This window comes from Stomoxys calcitrans, chromosome 4, assembly GCF_963082655.1.
Source record: "Stomoxys calcitrans chromosome 4, idStoCalc2.1, whole genome shotgun sequence".
NCBI classification, from domain to species: domain Eukaryota; kingdom Metazoa; phylum Arthropoda; class Insecta; order Diptera; family Muscidae; genus Stomoxys; species Stomoxys calcitrans.
This window is the reverse complement of record NC_081555.1, coordinates 113,686,179-113,706,338: the sequence shown is the minus strand read 5'-3', so window position 1 is coordinate 113,706,338 and position 20,160 is coordinate 113,686,179. Positions and strand designations below refer to the sequence as shown.

The 20,160-nt window shown below is 35.8% G+C and overlaps 1 protein-coding gene across 2 annotated transcripts in view; it reads right to left on the bottom strand.

The window, feature by feature from the left end:
• Window positions 1-20,160, bottom strand: part of LOC106086192 (frequenin-1) — a 228,447-nt gene that overhangs the window by 189,360 nt on the left and 18,927 nt on the right. The window contains exon 1 of one of the 2 annotated variants that reach the window (XM_059366689.1): window positions 9,731-9,909. The exons of the other annotated variant lie outside the window; for it this stretch is intronic. The gene's annotated coding sequence lies outside the window, so the exon portion shown is untranslated. Of the gene's footprint in view, window positions 1-9,730; window positions 9,910-20,160 lie in introns of those variants that run through there. 2 annotated transcript variants of the gene reach the window in all.

Below are 20,160 nucleotides of genomic sequence, written 5' to 3'. Positions count from 1 at the left end.
TATACTCGTTTATCTCTGCAAACTAGGCATTTGGCCAGCGAGGCGGAGGCGCGATATTCAGTCCTGGCTGCGGTTTTTGCAACACTCGATTTTGCCCATAAAAGAGCGTTGCGTATACGTTTCCCGTGTTTTAGTTCCTCTTTAGTTTCGATGATTATCCATGGTTTTTGGGATCCTCGAGCAATGTCTATGATAGAGATGGCCGTCTCCGTATATGCTGCTGTTATGTTGGCCCATATTTTGGTGTTATTTTGCAGATTCTCCGTTATTTTTTTGTCCATTGACAGGTTAAGTTCTAAGATGGGCTAGATCGGACTATATCTTCATATAGCCCCCATATAGACCGATTCACCGATTTAAGGTCTTAGGCCCATAAAAGCCACATTTGTTATCCAATTTTGCTGCAATCTGGGACAGAGAATTGTGTCAAGCCACTCGATATAATTCTTTATTTTGATCCTAATCGGTCAAGATTTGGATATAGCTGCCATATAGGCCGATCTCTCAATTTAAGGTTTTGGGCCTATAAAAAGCGCATTTATGTCCGATTTTCCAAAATTTGGGACATTGAGTTGTGTAAGGCCCTCCGACATACTTCTTTAATTTTGCTTAGATTGGTTCAGATTTGGATATAGCTGCCATATAGACCGATTTCTCGATTTATAGTTTTGGGCCCATAAAAGCCACATTTATTAACTGATATCGCCGCAATTTGGGACATTGATTTGTGTTAGGCCGTCCCATATCCTTCCTCAATATGACCCACATCGGTTCAGATTTGGATATAGCTGCCATATAGACCGATCTCTCCATTTAAGGTTTTAGGCCCATAAAAGCCACATTTATTGTCCGATTTCGCTGAAATTTGGGAAATTGAGTTGTGTAAGGTCCTCCGACATCCTTCTTTAATTTGGGTCAGATCGGTCCGGAATTGAATATAACTGCCATATAGACCGATCTCTAGATTTAAGGTCTTGGGCCCATATTGGGTCTGTATTTGGATATAGCTACCAAAACGACCAATTTTTTGTTCTATAAAATTGGACAAAGACTTGTACTTAGACCACACTATGTCCGTGCCGAATTTGGTCCAAATCGGCCCATATTTCGATAAAGCTGCTATGGGAGCATAAATTACGCATTTCTCTCCGGATTATGAGGAAAGGTGGTTTACGAGGTTGGTGTACAAATTTCGACCCTACCAAACTTAACGCCTTTTTATGTGTTATATCTCCTTTTGTTATGCCTCCTTTTTCTCCCGAAAAGATTGTGAGAATAATTAGGGAGCGGTAGAGGAATTCTGAAATTTCAGTCCGTTTCAATGGAAAAGAGAGCCGACCCTTCTGTATATATATAAATGAGCGAAGCAGGCTTGCATCTTATCGCCGACACTTTTTTTAATTTTATTAGACTCCGTATTAGAAATAGCAGGTAGGATAGACGGACGGAAGGACAGACGGAGGGACGGGCATGGCTAGATCGATTTGAAATGTCCTATGGATCAAGAATATATATACTTTATGGAGTCTTAGACGAATATATGGAGGAGCTACAAATAGAATGACGAAATTAGTATACCCCATCCTATGATTGAGGGTATAATTAAACTGATGCTAAAAGCCTAAGGCAAAGACCAAAACTTCGATGGAAAGACCAACTTAAGAAATACGTTTTGAGACTGTTTTGAGTTTGGCTATGGGATCAAATGGGCTGCGAATGCCATCCACTTCAGTTATATTCGGTAAAAGTCTTTCCTATAAGCAGCACGTAAATATGTTCTTTCTCTACATCCTATACATCCTTCATTAATGCAAAGCAAATTATGAAACACATTGTAATTGTGTGCCTGGCTATGCCCTTCAAGTTTCCTCTAAATTTAAAGAATTCAGCAATATTTGCTAATAACTCAGCACAGCCTATATGGCGCCTTTAAGGAATAAAACAAACATTTACAACACAAATTTATTTTTATTTTACTACATACATATGACTGCATATTATTTTAAGAATTTTATTAGCTCAGCTCCTTGAAAATAATGTTTGTTATCTTTAGACCTATTCTATAGTTCACATGGCTGACAGGAGCCGTCCTTATTTATTCACCTAAGTAATTTAATGTTCAAATTCATTTGTTTACTTGTTTTTATTGAAATCTATTTAAGGGGAGGTTTGCCTCTCTCTGCATGGGAATGTGTTAACACACACGCATACGCATGCAAGTGAAAACAAATAAAAATATCGTTTATTTATTTTACACACACATACGTACGTTTATGGGCATGCCCGCACGCATATAAAATTTCTATTAAGAAAATGTTAAGGTTTTGTGGCTGGATGTATGACTTACATATGTATGGGATGTTCATGGGTTTAGAGGTGTATACTGAGGCATTGAAAACATTAATCGATATTTTTGGTATTACATTTACGTAAAATTGGATGTCTACAACCACATAAGGAATTATTTGGTGTATGTTGAATTTGTAAGTGTGACAAAACGTGCTGCCTACATAATAAGTTCAAAATGTAACTAAAGTGTGATGGACTACTTGCCACCTAAAAATTTTCAGGAGTCAAGTCTTAGAACTGAAAGGAACTTTTGTGAAAGGAAAGTTAGTTCAAACATTAAGTTGGAAATGGTGCAGGGCATAAAATGAATGGTCTACGGGTATTGTTTGATTAAAAAGTTAGTATTTAATTGAAAATCCTTTATTGCGAAGTATCATAAATGATACATAAGAAGACAAATGACATAAGAAGTACAACTGCCATTGTACATTGTGATGGGTATGAAAAATTGCATTTATGTAAAAATTGTCAGGTGTTCAAGAACCAGTGTAAATGATATGTAGACTGAGAATAGTCATATGTCAGCACAATGAAGACAACTTGCAAGAGGACAAAAGCTTAACATATACACGCTACAGGCAATTTTATTTATTTATCAAATTACTATTACAGACTTGAGTTATAGCAAAAGTTTAACAAGTAACAACTAGCAAGTGAAAACGTATCCAGTTCGACCGTGCCGAAACGTTAATACCCACAACCATGGATAAATTAACCATCCTTTTGAAAAAACTCCACTAAATATCCATAATAATAAGCAAATTGGGACTGGTCTCTTTTATAAGTCACCACAAGTCAGCGAAATCGGGCAACAAAAACGATTTTTATGGGACTAAGACCCTAAATTGGTTGATCGGTCTATATGGCAGCTATATGGACCCATCTGAATCATATTTAAGTCGGATATAGGGAGACTTTAATCAACTCACTTTTTAAAATTTAAGCCAAATTGGAAAATACTTGCAGCTTTTATAGGCTTAAGACCCTAAATCTGTTTTTAAATAAACTCTGATCTTGATCAAATGCTAGTCTGATGACGGGAAGCTTAAAACAAGTCACTGTGTGAAATTCCGGCAAAATCGGGTAATGCAGCTTATATGGACTTAAGACCCTTAACCGGTAGATCGGTCTATATGACAGCTATGTCGGAATAAAGACCCATCTGAACCATATTTAAGTCAGATATAGGGAATATAATTGCAGCTTTTATAGGCTTAACACCCTAAATCGGCATATTGGTGTATGTGGCAGCTATATCTAAATACAGATCGATCTGAACCTTATTTGAGTCGGATGTCGGGAGGCTTAAGGCAACTCACTATTTCAAATTTAAGCGAAATCGGATAATAATTGCGGCTGGTATGGGCTTAAGACCCTCAATTGGCAGTTCGGTCTATATGGCAGCTATATTTAAATTAAGTCCCATCTGGCCCATTTTTAGGTGTGATGACCAAAGGCTTAAAGCAACTCTCTGCTTTAATTTTCATTGAAATCGAGTTATAAATTCAGCTTTTATGGTCTCACGACCCTTAACCAGCAGATCGCTCTATAAGGCAGCAATATCTAAATATAGTCCGATCAGAACCACATTTGAGTCGGATATCAAAGGACTTAAAGCAACTCACTATTTCAAATTTCAGCAAAATCGGATAATGCAAATGCCAATTTTGCCGAAGAATATTCCATTAAGAAACAGAGACAAACTTCTCACCTATCAATGAGTGCAGTCCGATTCAAGTTTAAGCTCAACGATAAAGGGCCTCCTTTCTATAGCCGAATCCGAACGGCGTGCCACAGTGCGACACCTCTTTGGAGCGAAGTTTTACATAGCATAGTACCTCACAAATGTTGCCAGGAGTGGAAAACCACAGCTGAGAATTTTTTCTGATGGTCGAACCCAGGCGTTCAACGTCATAGACGGACACGCTAACCTCTGCGCTACGATGGCCTCCAAAGTCGGATACTAATTGCGGCTTTTATAGGCTTAAGACCCTCAAACTGAAGATCGGTCTATACGGCATGTGTATATTTGATTTGAATGTCGGGAGGCTTAAAATAATTCATTATCTTAGATTTTAGTGAAATCAGATATATATTGCGGCTTTTAGGGGCTGAAGACCCTAAATCAGCAGATTGGTCTATATGATAACTATGTCTATATATGGTCCGATCTGAACCATATCTGAGTCAGATGTCGCGGGCTTAAAAGAGTTCACAATTTATATGCGCCTGTTACTGGCCTAAGACCCTTAACCAGCATATCGGTCTATATGGCAGCTATATGCGAATATGGTCCGATATGGACCAAATTCGGTTTCTGGTACAACTTACGGTATCAAATTTCAGCTAAATCGGACAAAAAATGCGGATTTTATGGGCTTAAAACCCTAAATCGCCAGATCGGTCTATGTGACAGCTATATCCAAACACAGTCCGATTTGGCCCATTGGAAAATTTAACCTGCGTTTAGAAGAAATTGGTGCAAAATTTCAACTCAATATCTCAATTTTTATAGGGTGTAGCGTGATTACAACTGACGGATATACCGACGAGCGGACAGTCGGACAGACACACGGACATCGTTAAAGCGTCTTAGAATTTTGCGACGATCAGAAATATATATACTTGTGTTACAAACGGAATGACTAAATGAATATAGCCACTATCCTATGGTGGTGGGTATAAAAAGCCATTTCGGCCGACACAAACTATGAATACCCACCACTTCCCAAAACCCGGTGTAAAAAGCATCATTTTTATCGAAATGTGTTGTGATCTGGACCAAGTTTGACAACTCACATTTCTACTCGAGAGAAAGTGAGTTGTTGTCCACTCGGGAGATCAGTCTATACGACAGTTTTCTCAGTTCCGGTCAGTGCCATATTTTAGAAAGATGTGTAGGGCCTAATACAACACTGTGTTCCAAATTTCGGCTAAAACGATAAATAAATATAATATACATTGCTGGCCATCTTATAAGGGGCACCGTGTAAAATTTGAAAGAATCTACATTTTGTTGGAATTAAATGATCACAAGTAAAGATGTGCTAGGGTCAGCTTGGACGAATCTTCGAAACCCACCACCATGGATTCTGCGTAACATTGGCACAAAATAAAATTAATTGAAAGGCATTGTTTTACTCTACGTACCAAATTCCTACCAAACCAGGCAAATATGAATACTTTTAGGAACCGAACAAGGATAACCAAGAGATAGGTATATATGGTAGCTACATAAGGTTAAAAACCGATTTGCACCGTACTTGGCACAGTTGTTAGAAGTCGTAAGAATACTCTTTTAGCCAAATCGGACAAAAATTACGGAATGCAAGGGCTCAAAATGTCAAATCGGAAGATCGTGTTATATAGGAGCAATTTCAGATAAAATACCGATTTCAATCGTACTAGACAAAGTTGTTGAAAGACGTAACAGCACACTTCATGCAAAAGTTAAGCCAAATCGGACAAAAATTGCAGCTATCAGAGGATCAAGATGTCGAATCGGGAGATAGGGTTAAATGCGTACAATATCAGGTTACAGACCGATACCAACCGTACTTGGCATGGTTATTGGACGTCGTAACAGAACGGATAACAATTGCAGCTTCAAGGGGCTAAATATATAAAATCTGGAAGCTATATCCAAATAATAACTGATATAGCCCATTATCTGTGCAAAATTTCAAGCTACAGACGGAAAGGACGGACATGCCCAGAGCTACTCAAAATGTCCAGACGATCAGGAATATATATACTTCATGAGATCGCAGATCAATATTTCGAGGTGTTACAAACGGAATAATTTGGTTAGTATACCCCCATCCTATGGTAACGGGTATAAAAATATTTCATTTCATTATTTCTCCCATATCGTCATAACATAAGGATTATGTAGATAAAGGAAAATCTATAAAACCAGTAGGGAAAGGCAAAAATCGAGCGATGCCGTCTACTTTATACGTATAAAGTAGGAGCTATATCTTATTCTGAACCAATTTTGATGAACCTCGGTGGATGTTTTCAGATAGGTTATTAAAAAATCCGTATCAAATTTCGAGCAAATATGTTCAAATTGTAATAACTATGGTTGACAAATTACAATATTATTGCAAATTACCCAAAATCTGCCAAACTTATAATAGGGAGATGTATCTGAATCTGAACCGATTTGGAGCAGAGTTTATAGATATTGTCGTCGAGCAAAGCGTTGTATAAAATTTTGGGAAAATTGGTCAATAAATCCGGTTGCAGTGGCTCTAGAAGTGAAAACGGGCGATGTATATATGATCCGATATGCATGAAATTCACCAGTAATATTAAGGGTCATAAGAAAATCTTTCCTGCCAAAGAGAATCGGTTAATAAGTGACCACATTATTGCAATATTAGTCCAAATCGGATGATGGGAGCTATAACCAAAAAAGTTTAGTAGCAAAAAATTTTTTGAAATTTTTGCTTTAAAAATAATTTCGAGTTAGTCTTAAAACTGAGCAAAGGCTTTTCTCTTAAGAATGTTTCACTAGAAAAATCATTAAAATGTTGACTTTAGAAGACTTTATATTGAAATTTTATCTTTAGAAAAAATATATAAAAAGTTAGTTTTTGTCGTCAGAGAATGTTACGTTGAATATTTGTATTTAGAAACAAATCATAAAAATTTGTTTTAAGAAAATTCCATTAACATTTTTTTAGTAGGAATTTTAATCAATTTTGTCCTTAAGAAGAATAATTTTGAGATAGCCTTGTTCTGAGCAATATTTTGTCTTTATGGAATTTTACAAATATGAAATTTTGTCATTAAATTAAAATTTACTGAAACTTAATATTTAGAATAAATTTAATATATATATATACGTCCGCGGCTCCCCTATAAAGCGATCTCACGATTTTACTTCATCAGCCTCTACAAGGCGCAATTTTTATCCGATTTGACTGAAACTTTTCACAATGATATCCCCTACGGTCTGCAAAAACCGAGCTAAGAATGACTCCCATCGGTTCAATACTCCAATAGGTCCATTGCTCCCATAGGTCCATTGCTCCAATATTCTCCAATTATCCTTTGTTTGCCTATAAGGAGATACGAGACAAAGAACTTGAAAAATGGGATCCATGGTATATAAGATTCGGCCAGGCCGAACTTAGCACACTTTCAATTGTCATTCAGATATAGCTTCCACATGCAAATCTCTCAATTTACGTCTTAAGACAGTAGTTCTACGATTTTGCATCAAATGTGTTATGAATTGTTTTATTAAACAACATTCTGATTTAAATTATGTAGGCAATTTGCTCTATTGAGGGCTTTGCTTGCTCTGTTCGCGCTTCTTTATTTTGATATTTAAAATCTTTTCGTGATTTTACGATCATCTCCTAACTAGAGATCATATTCAGTGCTTTCTATTCAAAGAATAGCATAGCAAAGAACGTATAAAAGTTGAGCAAGTGTGTGTTATTTCAAAATACTTTAACTGGCTTGGTGGATCATGATTTCTGAGAAGCCATGTAGCTTCATCATTGCTTTGTCTTATTTGTTTTTTGCCCAGCTCATTTCTATCTGCTTAGAATCCAAAATAACAAATTTTGTACAAAGCTCGTTCCGGCTGAATGTGTTGTTTGTTTGAGGTTTTTATCATCCAAGATTTTGCATTATCCCCATGAAGTTAAGTACTATTGGCTAACTCAAGGTAGCAGCAGAGTGATTTTGTAATCGCTATCATAAAGTGTAAACAGACTGGATAAACCATATGCTAAGGAACAGGTGGATAAATTGTGTGTCCCATGGCATAAATATAAGAGAGAAAGTGGCACAGGGCACGCCAAATGGGGGCATTTTATCGCCACTCCTATGAGTGACCACCATAAATTACCTATTACGGATGCTGACTGAAGAAACGATGTTATAATATAGGGTTGCCCAAAAAGTAATTGCGGATTTTTCATATAGTCGGCGTTGACAAATTTTTTCACAACTTGTGACTCTGTAATTGCATTCTTTCTTCTGTCAGTTATCAGCTGTTACTTTTAGCTTGCTTTAGAAAAAAGTGTAAAAAAAGTATATTTGATTAAAGTTCATTCTAAGTTTTATTAAAAATGCATTTACTTTCTTTTAAAAAATCCGAAATTACTTTTTGGGCAACCCAATACTAAGGGGTAAGGATCCGAACGAGCTATGCAGAAGGCCCGAAAGGGTCTTGCATATGGCAAAGGACTGAGCAAAACCCAGAGATCTCAATGGTAACCCAGAGAAGACTGAAATATGCTTGTTTACTGGGAAGACGAAGGTGGACCAATTTAACGCACCACGTTTCCTCAATAAGACGATTTCGATATCTGACAAGGTCAAATATTTAGGTGTGATCTTGGACAGGAAACTGAGTTGGAAGTGTCACATTCAGGAGCGTACTGAGAAGGCTCACAGGTGTTGGGCAGACGATTTGGCGGTGAAGGCCAGAGAACTGCCGCCAATAAAGTTGGTTAACCCGAAGCCTTTCGGGTCGACGCAGTCCGAGTGAAAGGAGTGGGCGACGAATGTGCATGCAACATTGTGGAACAGCGCCCCTATGGGGGGATCCAGATCCTTAGAAGACAAGGCTATTACTGAAAGGCAGCAAGCAACTGACCTCCTGTCAGTATAGTTTTCGGTGTCATAACGGGATACATAGGACTACGAGCTCACTTATTTAAAATCGGTGCGTCAACTGATAGCTTGTGTAGGGCATGCGGAGAAGATGATGAGACGTTGGAGCATTTCCATGTCATTGCAAGGCTTTCGCGACTAACAGATACCGGTACTTAGGTGGAGACACAATATCAGACATGAACCAACTTAGGGGAGTGGTATTGAAAACAATTAAGGATTTTGTAAGTAGCAGAGAATTCTCAAATTAAAATTTTCTTTTTAGAGGTTACTTTTGAGTTTTTAGAGCACACAACAAGCCGATTACTGGCATGGGGCGGATTAATATCTGCACCCTCTTTTCAACCTAATCCAACCTAACCAAAGTGTAAACAAAATTTCCTTTAAATATATTCCAAGAATTCTAGATAGACATTTTCTTCGCCTAATTGAAGTGATTATAAAAGGATTGCGTTTTGTTCACCACCAGTTATCTAAAATTTCTTTGAAAAGTGGTTAAGGAAATGTATATAAAATCATTGCCAGCTCATTTAAATGCAGACAGTAATGTCCAAAGTCAAGTACATGACCATGCTAAGCATTAAGCTAAAGTAAAAAGGATAACCTTTTTTCACATTTGGTATTTTTCAAGGGGTATTTGACCTTTTTTCCCAGCAAGTATAACATTTTTTGCCTTAAAGTATGAAAAGCTAAGTAAAATATCAAAAAGAAGCAGCACGAAAACTCTTATATCTGTAATTACCTTGATATTACTTAATTTGATGGAGAGTGTTTGTGAAAATTAGTTTCTTTTTTTTTCGTCGTTTTGTTTGTTTGTTTGTTTGCTACTCCTTGCCCTTTTATCCTTTTTGCGTAGGCTTAGCGCCAGCTAGCCATAGATTCAATGTGCATAACTTTCTTAGCCAAGAAAATGTTCACTTTATATAATCCTTTTGCTTATGCCCAAGAATTTTCGTTTTGTTTTTTGTTTTTTTTTTTCTATTGAGTTGATGTGGTTGGATTTTTGTTATTATGGTGGAGATTGGGCGGGGGAGAGAGAGAGGAGGGGTGGAGAATTTATTCTTTGCCCCGGTTGAGTCGTCTATTCCAGATAAAAGTCGCAAAGTCACGCACACACCGTAAAGAATACAACTACAAAGACGTGCTAGACAAAACCAAAGCCAACAGCAACACCGACAAAAAGAGTCACCGAAAAACCGTGTCGCAAATAGAAAATAGAAATCCTCCTTGCCTAGACCTAGGGCATCTAAGGGGATGCCCGGGGGCTATGTAGGCGTTAATATCGACTCAGCCACAAGATTGAAAATATTGCAAAGTTTTTCTTTTTTTATTTTTTGGGGAATTGTAGGATCTGCGGGATTTTCTTTTCACATGAAACTTGAACACATATTCGAAACTAATGCAAACGTGCACATTGGGCTTGATGGTTTCAGTTATTGGCCATATCCCCCCACTCTGCTTGTCTTGGTCTAGTGTGGGGTGTGTTTTTTTTTTGTGGGGAAGGCAATAGTCCTTATAGAATCACAAATTGTAGGCGCAAGGCTCTTATGCGAATAAAATAGAATAAAAAAAACTAAATTGTTGTTGCCTTTTTGTATTCTTATCTGCAACAGACGGTTACGTTAGATTTCCTTTTGCTGGATGTATATTTTTTTGTTTCCTTTCAACTCCTTATAAATATTTCATACACATACTTGGTGTTTTATCAATAAAAGAAAACCACCTTCCACTTGGATTTCGGGCTCAAGCACTTAATGCGGCAAAGCCTTGGAGAGCAATTTTATGATTTCTATTGAACTACACAACAAATTGTCGTTTCGTATGCTTTTATTTCTCCGAATAATGCACGTTACAAATGATTGTAATCAATCTAAGTGAATTGGAATTTTTTATTAGGCCGTAACCGGTATTTTTATTTGGTTTTTAATGATTTTTTCAGGTTTCGAAAAAAAAACTATTTTTGAAGTTTAATAGTTTAGCCTTTAAATCTTTTTCTATTTTTCACTTTTTAAAATTTAATTATCTTAAAATAATTTTTTTTTTAATTTTTATTTTAATTTAGAAAGCATCCTTTCCTTTGCTTGCCGTTAGCCACAAGGAAACGTCTATTTTGTTACGACATCAAAAACACAACTGAAAAGCTTTGCTTCAGTTTTCACACACCAACAGTGCTGCGGTGAACGCAACAGTCTTGGGCTAGAATGGGCTTTTGTTGTGGAGGCCACAACACACACGCACACACACACAGAAAAAGAGAGTTAACCAACAAGAGTTTAACCACCCACCCAAAAAAGAGAGTACTCTGTAAAGAGTATTTGAACTAACCAACAGCTATGCACTAAAAGAGAGAGAGAGAGAGTGAAAGCTGGAGAGATTAAATAAGCATAGCCTGCAAAATTGTTGCATATTTACCGGCGTTTTTCGTCTTAAGTTGTTTTTGTTATTTTTTCTTTTACTTGTTTTGTCTTATATAAGGTCTAAGAAAAAAATAATAACAACAAGTTTATTTTTCTCATTATTTCACCCCAAAAATAGCATTTGAAATTTTTTGAAAAAACAAAATGTTGAACTTGCAAAAATGTCCCTTCACATTCTCTCAGCACTTTTTTAAGTCTTTAATAATTCTATAATTTATTGGTTTTATTAAATGATGTAACGGTATGCTCTGCATTGAGTTGAAGCTGGTGGTTGACTTAGTGTTGTGCTAAAGCCACTCCGCTGGCATTGCAGTGACGCAAATGTGAAATAAATGACGTAAAATTATAAAAAAAACAACAATATTTTGAAACTACGCTCGCATATATTATATATGGGCATGGGTTTTGCTTAATAATTTGGCGTTGAAAAAAGGAAGAACTAAAAAATACAGGTATATAGCAAGGGAAGTATTGAAATTAGCATAATTTCTCGAATGTAAAGTCAGACATATATAAACACGGGCTGACATTCAGATAGGCAAACGGACCTGTATGCGAATGGTTAGATATATAGATGGGCAAACAGACAGACAGATAGACAAACACAGAAACCGAGAAACGCAGAGACATACAAAGAAACAAGAAAGGAAGGGCAAAAGTCAGGCGGTGCCGACTGTATAATACCATACAACTACTCCATAAGCATAATGTGGAAGCTATATCCAATTCTGAACCAATTTCGACGGATCTCGGCAGATGTTTTCAGATGGGTTACTAAACAATCCGTATACAATTTCGAGCAAATATGTTCAAACTGTAATAACTAAGGTGAACAAATGACAACATTATTGCAAATTACCCAAACCTGACGAACATGTATATGGGAGCTATATCTAATTCTGAACCGATTTCGACCAAACTAAAATATAGCTGTCGTGTAAATCGTTGTGCAAAATTTTGGCAAGATTGGTCAATAAATGCGCTTGCAGTGGCTCTTGGAGTAAAAATCGGGAGATATGACTATGTGAAAGCTATATATAAATCTGGGCCGATTTCTATGATACTCATTAGTAATGTCGAGAGTCATAAGAAAATTGTTCCTGCCAAGTTACGAGAGAATCGGTTAACAAATGAGCACTTTATTGCAATATTTCTCAAAATCGTACGAACATATATATGGCAGCTATATCTAAAACTGAACCGATTTCGAACAAACTTCTCAGATATTGTGGAAGTCGTCGAGGAGAGCGTTGTACAAAATTTTGGGAAGATTTCTTAATAAATGCGCTTGCAGTGTCCATAGGGCGATATACATATATGGTCGCTGTATCTAAATCTGACGGGTTTTTGTAAAATTCACCAGTAATGTCGAAAGTCATAAGAAAATTCTTCCTGCCAAATTTTGAGAGAATCGGTAAACAAATGAGCACTTTATTGCAATATTTCTTAAAATCGTACGAACAAAAATCTGGCAGCTATCTCTATATGCCCGGCCGATGAGGCATAACTATAAGCCCCACACAGGCTAGAACTTTAAGCTCCGACTTGTGAGTGTTCATCGTTACCACGGGAAGCTGAGATGAAAGCTACAGGGCGCGCCCACAGGTTGCCTATAGTGGAAAGCTCAGTTTTTATGCGTAGTAGCTGCAAAAGCGGCCGTGGGCAGTCAGAAATTTTCGAGTGGCACTTAATTAAATACAGAGTGTCAATGATACTCGAGATGACAAGGCGAGTTATTGGCGCCTTTAAATAACCAATGGTAAACATCAGCGTCTGATCCCAGGTTAGGGGCAGCTGGAGGCGAGCGTCGGATCTTGGAGCAAGCGGCCCGACACAAAGAGGGATACATGTGCAATCCCACAAAACCCATGCGGTTGGGGCGCTGGGCCAGTTACCCGCTCCCGGAAAACGGCCCCCTCCAACATTGACTACCCACGCGAACGAAAAAAGGCTCATGATTTGCGGATCTGCACCTGGAATGTCCGCACTCTCTATAGCGAAGGTGCAGTATACGCGCTGGCAGATGTATTAGAGAAGTACTAGGCAGATATTACCGCCTTACAGAAAGTGGGATGGACTGAGAATGGCGTCACTACAACACCAAACGGTGACGCAATATACTATAGCTGCCATAATTGCAAATTTTGCCCATGAACATTCCACTAAGGAACAGAGGAAACCTTCTCACATATCAATGAGTACAGTCCGATTCAAGTTTAAGCTCAATGATATGGGGCCTCCTCTTTATAGCCGAGTCCGAACGGCGCGCCGCAGTGCGACAATTCTTTGGAGAGAAGTTTTACATGGCATAGTATCAAATGTTGCCAGCATTATGAGAAAAAAAACAACGTTGAAAATTTTTTCGCCAGGAGACGAACCCAGGCGTTCAGCGTCATAGGCGGACATGTGGAATGATGCCATAACACGTGGAATGAATTTGGCTGTGGATTTTTGGTTAGTCGGAGACTGAAACACCTTGTCTCCAGCTATACTCCGGTGAATGAAAGGCTAGCCACAATTCGCATAAAAGTCAAATTCTTCAAAATCAGCCTTATTTGAGTCCATGCCCCGACGGAAGACAGAGACGAGCAGACCAAGGATATTTTCTACGAGCGCCTAGAGAGAGAATATGACCGCTGCCCCGCCCATCATATAAAAATCGTTCTGGGAGATTTTAATGTGTAGATAGGGAAGGAAAACATTTTTTGTTCAACAATCGGAAAGTTTGACCTCCACGAGATAACGTCCAGTAATGGGTTGAGGCTGATAGATTTCGCCGCGGCAAAAAACATGGTAGTTAGTAGCAACATATTTCAACATAAAAATATTTACAAAGCCATATGGCCGAATTGATCACGTAATTGATGGAAGGCATCCATCCATCGTGTTAGCTGTACGATCGATCCGTGGAGCGAATATAGAATGCGGCTTCAGATCTGGTAAATCCACCCTGGATCATTTATTCACACTGCGCCAAATCCTGGAAAAGTCCCGAGTGGGAGAAATCAACACCTACCATCTCTTTGTTGAATACAAAGCCGCCTTCGATACTCCTTTACGTTCAAAGGTATTTCAAGCCATGTTTGAGTTTGGTATCCCTGCAAAATGAATAAGACTCTGCAGGATGACACTTGCCATTTAATACCAAACGAGGTTTCAGACAATCTCGTGTAATCTCTTTAATATCCTGCTGGAGAAGATTATACAAGATGCAGATGTGAATAGATTTGGCATACTAATCTCAATAAAACACATGCTACTCGCCTATGACGTCGACATCGACATTATATGTCGGTCACCGGAAGTAGTCAGTGAAAATGGGTTCGAGCAGATAAAGAAAATGGAGAAAGTTGGGAACCACAACTTTGAGATAGTCAGTAACTTTATCTACCTCGGCACCGCCATAAGCGAAACGAATGACACCAGTTGTGAGGTAAAGCGAAGACTAACACTGGCACACAGATGCTACTTTGGACTAAGTTAACAGTTTAGAAACGAGGCCACCTCTCGAATGACTAAGATTACACTATAGAAGACACTGTACTACCCGTGCTGTTATATCGTTCTGAAGCATGGGTACTTGTTAAAGCAGATGAGATAGTGCTTGGAGAATTTGAGAGAAAGATTTTCGTAAAGTATATGACCCAGTTTGCTGTAATGGAGAATATAGGCGAAGTATGAACCATGAGCTGTATGACGACGATAGCATAGTTACACGCATCAAAATACAACGGCTGCGTCGGATAGGTAATGTTGTCAGAATGGATGAAGAAGCTCCAGCTAAGAAGTCTTTTGAAGGCAAACACTGTGGTACACGCAAACCGGGAAGAACAAAAGCCCGATGGAAAGCTCAAGTGGTGGGAGACACCTCGAAACTTGGTGTCAGAGATTTTAGAATGGGCGCAGAAGATCGAGGGGCTTGGAACGCTATTCTACGTTCGACTAGTGGAACAAATATTCTGTCATAGCCAATTAAAGTAAAGTAAGGTTTGTTTTGACATCCAATAACCGTGCCAAGTATGGTTCAAATCGGTCTATAACATGATATAGCACCCATATAAACCAATCCCTTGATTTTTGAGCCTCCAGAAGGCGCATTTCATATGCGGTTTTTGCTGAAATTTTGTACAACGCCGTATTTGCCAAATATGGTCTGAAATAGTCATCAATTTCCTTATTTTACTTCTAGAGCCACTATAGGGCTCAATTCTTATCCGATTTGGCTGCAATTTTGCACAATGACTTTAAATTTGGTCTCCAATAGCCAAATCAATTATAACTTGGTATATCTCCAATAGCATAGCAAATGTTATCCATTATCTTTTGTTTGCTTGTAAAGACAAATGCGATCAATGGTAGAGGCCAGGCCACAGTTATCACACTTTTGCTTGGTTTTTGTACTGCACAAATTATCCGAATTGTAAATAAAGGACAAATACATAAATGTGTATATACATCAGCTAGTAGACCGATTTGTATCGTACTCGGAAATGATGTTAAATGGCCTAAAAGAAATCCTTGTGCGATACAGATGACAATTTAATCCTCTAGTAGCTCAAGAAGTCAAAATCGGTAATCAGTTAATATGGAGGCTATACCCTGACCTGAACTGGCATGCCCCATTTGCAATCCTCAACGACATACACTAATAAGAAGTATCATACACATAAGAAGTATAAGAAGTAACGACATACACTAATAAGAAGAATTTTAATAGGTCGGACTCCACTATGTAATGAAGGACTCTTATCATTGAGATTAAACTCGAATTAGGAGTTTGGAATGTTCATGGGCAATTTTGCATTTAGATTGAGATCTTTCCAATGAAAGTATTGTACTATATATCGGGGATCAATTTTTCAGTGTGTAACAATTTACACTGAGATAGTTTAATTTTTAATGTTACTATAATACAAGTAAACACCTTGGTGCCTTGAAACATAAAATATTTGTCTCAGAAGGTTGCCAATTACTATGAAAGTTTTTATTTTTCACACTACTACCGCCATCTATATGTCAGGTCGGCTAGTTTTGGGACCGCTCTCGTACTTCCGTCCTTCTGTGATAAAATCTAACTTTGGATTAATCCATTTATCAACAATCATTTCAAGCCATATTTTACCCCAACAATGCAATACCATTTTCCAGCAATCCCATCAGATGCGATGACATTCACAAACATTTTAAGTTAGCCATAGATAAAGCTTAACATTCTGTTAATCTTAACAGGTACATGGGAAACATAGCTGTTAACATAGTCACCACATCTGTGAAAAACATTAGTTCAACTAAAACAAAAAAGAGCTTTTATTTGTTTGGTATATTAATTATTGATGTACGATTGGTAAAGGTTTAAGTTGCAGTCTGCAATTAGACTCTCTTAGAAATTCTTGTCCACTTTAATACCAGAGGAACTTGAACTTTATTGTATTTTATTTTATAATAACTGAACCGGATCCGATCCCCTGCGCCTTCTTTTACAATATATGGAACAAAATTATTCTTTCAAAATTTGTTTTCGACTACCAAAAAGTTTTTGGTGAAATACCATGCTACGACAGTGGTATATGTACGTCGCTTGACTTAGAGTATAACAATATAAACCCCATATGATCTTAATTGGTCTGAGGGATGATAGATGTACTCCATTCTTAAAAGACTTTATTTCAGCCCCATATTTTCAAGGGGTTTTATGTGTGGGTGTCTTCCAGATACTTATCCCTGAAAAAATATCAGCATCGTGCTCTATTCTCAAAAATTATTAACTTAAACCCCATATTGCCATCGATTTAAGGGGAGTTAATGGAATGAGGCTTCGCCCAAACACTTGGCGCCAAAATTGGATATCGAATTCCATTTCTTATCTCAAATACCTTTCTTTTGAACCCCGTATTGCCATGGTCGGTAAATTTGTTCTCTTTGGAGAAGGGGTGGACCCCCAGAAACTTGGTCCCGAAAGTGGGTATTAACTTCGAGCTCTATTCCTCAATACCTTTTATTTGAGCCCCACATTCTCGTAGTCGGTAAATAAGTCCGATTTAGGGGTGAGGTGGTCCCTCAAACAGTCAGCTGAGAAAAAAAAATCAGCATCGTGCACTACTTTCAAATATCATTCATTTGAACCCCATATCGCCATTGGTTTAAGGGGGGTTTTTGGTATGAGGCGTTCCCCAAACACTCGGCTCCAAAATCGGATATCAAATTCATTTTCTAATCTCAAATACCTTATATTTGAGCCCGTTATTGCAATAGTCAGCAAACCTGATTGACAAACATTCACATTTTGGGAGGTGGTTTAAGGGGTAGGCAAACTCCTACCACTTGAACGCCACTTTTAATGTCATATTCAAAATCTGTTCCAAAAAACCTTTTATTTGAGTCCAATATTGTCATGAGGCCACCGTATCGCAGAGGTTAGCATGTCCGCCTATGACGCTGAACGCCTGGGTTCGAATCCTGGCGAGACCATCAAAAAAAGTTTTCAGCGATGGTTTTCCCCTCCTAATGCTGGCAACATTTGTGAGGTACTATGCCATGTAAAACTTCTCTCCAAAGAGGTGTCGCACTGCGTCACGCCGTTCGGACTCGGCTATAAAAAGGGGGCCCCTTATCATTGAGCTTAAACTTGAATCGAACTGCACTCATTGATATGTGAGAAGTAAGCCCCTGTTCCGTAGTGGAATATTCATGGGCAAAATTTGCATTTGCATTGTCATGATAGTCTAATATGCCCACTTGCTACTGTTTTAGTTTTGAGGACGGCTCTCTAGATCTTGGATCCAATTTTTAATATCATATTCATATTGTACTCCTATATTGTCTCGATCGGTCCACTTATTATTTTGGAACCATTTTTGTATTCTACTCCCGAAAACGTTTCACTTGAGTCCCATATTGTCCCAATCGGTCCACTTTGATTTTTGGTGGTATTTTTGGGGTGGTTATGTGCTTTAGACGGGACGCTAGGTACTTGGACCCGATTTTAAATATCATATTCATACTTATTGTATGGCGGTACTTTTGGGGCGATTTGGGCCTGGGTCGGCCTTTTTAGATTGTATTCACCTCCCAAATACCTTTAATTTGAGTCACATATTGTCCAATCGGTAAATATTTCCTGCTGGTAGATTTTTTTAGGAGGGAAGTCCTCTCATGCACCAATGAATACATTTCTATGTCAGATTTGTTTTCTACTTTTAAATAACATTCATTAGGGTTGGGGCGATTTCAAAAACATCTAGTACCCTATTTTCACCGGGGGATCAAACTTCGGAAAACAAAAACATTTTTTATTTTGTATTATTTAAATTCATATCATTTCATATCATTTCATATCATTTCATATCGTTTCATATCATTTCATATCATTTCATATCATTTTATATCATTTCATTTTATTTCATTACATTTCATATCATTTTATTTCATTTCATTTCATTTCATTTCATTTCATTTCATTTCATTTCATTTCATTTCATTTCATTTCATTTCATTTCATTTCATTTCATTTCATTTCATTTCATTTCATTTCATTTCATTTCATTTCATTTCATTTCATTTCATTTCATTTCATTTCATTTCATTTCATTTCATTTCATTTCATTTCATTTCATTTCATTTCATTTCATTTCATTTCATTTCATTTCATTTCATTTCATTTCATTTCATTTCATTTCATTTCATTTCATTTCATTTCATTTCATTTCATTTCATTTCATTTCATTTCATTTCATTTCATTTCATTTCATTTCATTTCATTTCATTTCATTTCATTTCATTTCATTTCATTTCATTTCATTTCATTTCATTTCATTTCATTTCATTTCATTTCATTTCATTTCATTTCATTTCATTTTATTTTATTTTATTTTATTTTATTTTATTTTATTTTATTTTATTTTATTTTATTTTATTTTATTTTATTTTATTTTATTTTATTTTATTTTATTTTATTTTATTTTATTTTATTTTATTTTATTTTATTTTATTTTATTTTATTTTATTTTATTTTATTTTATTTTGTTTTATTTTATTTTATTTTATTTTATTTTATTTTATTTTATTTTATTTTATTTTATTTTATTTTATTTTATTTTATTTTATTTTATTTTATTTTATTTTATTTTATTTTATTTTATTTTATTTTGTTTTATTTTATTTTATTTTATTTTATTTTATTTTATTTTATTTTATTTTATTTTATTTTATTTTATTTTATTTTGTTTTATTTTATTTTATTTTATTTTATTTTATTTTATTTTATTTTATTTTATTATATTATATTATATTTTATTTTATTTTATTTTATTTTATTTTATTTTATTTTATTTTATTTTATTTTATTTTATTTTATTTTATTTTATTTTATTTTATTTTATTTTATTTTATTTTATTTTATTTAATTTTATTTTATTTTATTTTATTTTATTTTATTTTATTTTATTTTTTTTTTATTTTATTTTATTTTAATTTGTTTTATTTTATTTTATATTATTTTATTTTTATTTTATTTTAATTTGTTTTATTTTATTTTATTTTATTTTATTTTATTTTATTTTATTTTATTTTATTTTACTTAATTTAATTTAATTTTTTTTTTTTTGTTTTGTTTTATTTTATTTTATTTTATTTTATTTTATTTTATTTTATTTTATTTTATTTTATTTTATTTTACTTAATTTTATTTTATTTTACTTAATTTTATTTTATTTTATTTTATTTTATTTTATTTTATTTTATTTTATTTTATTTTATT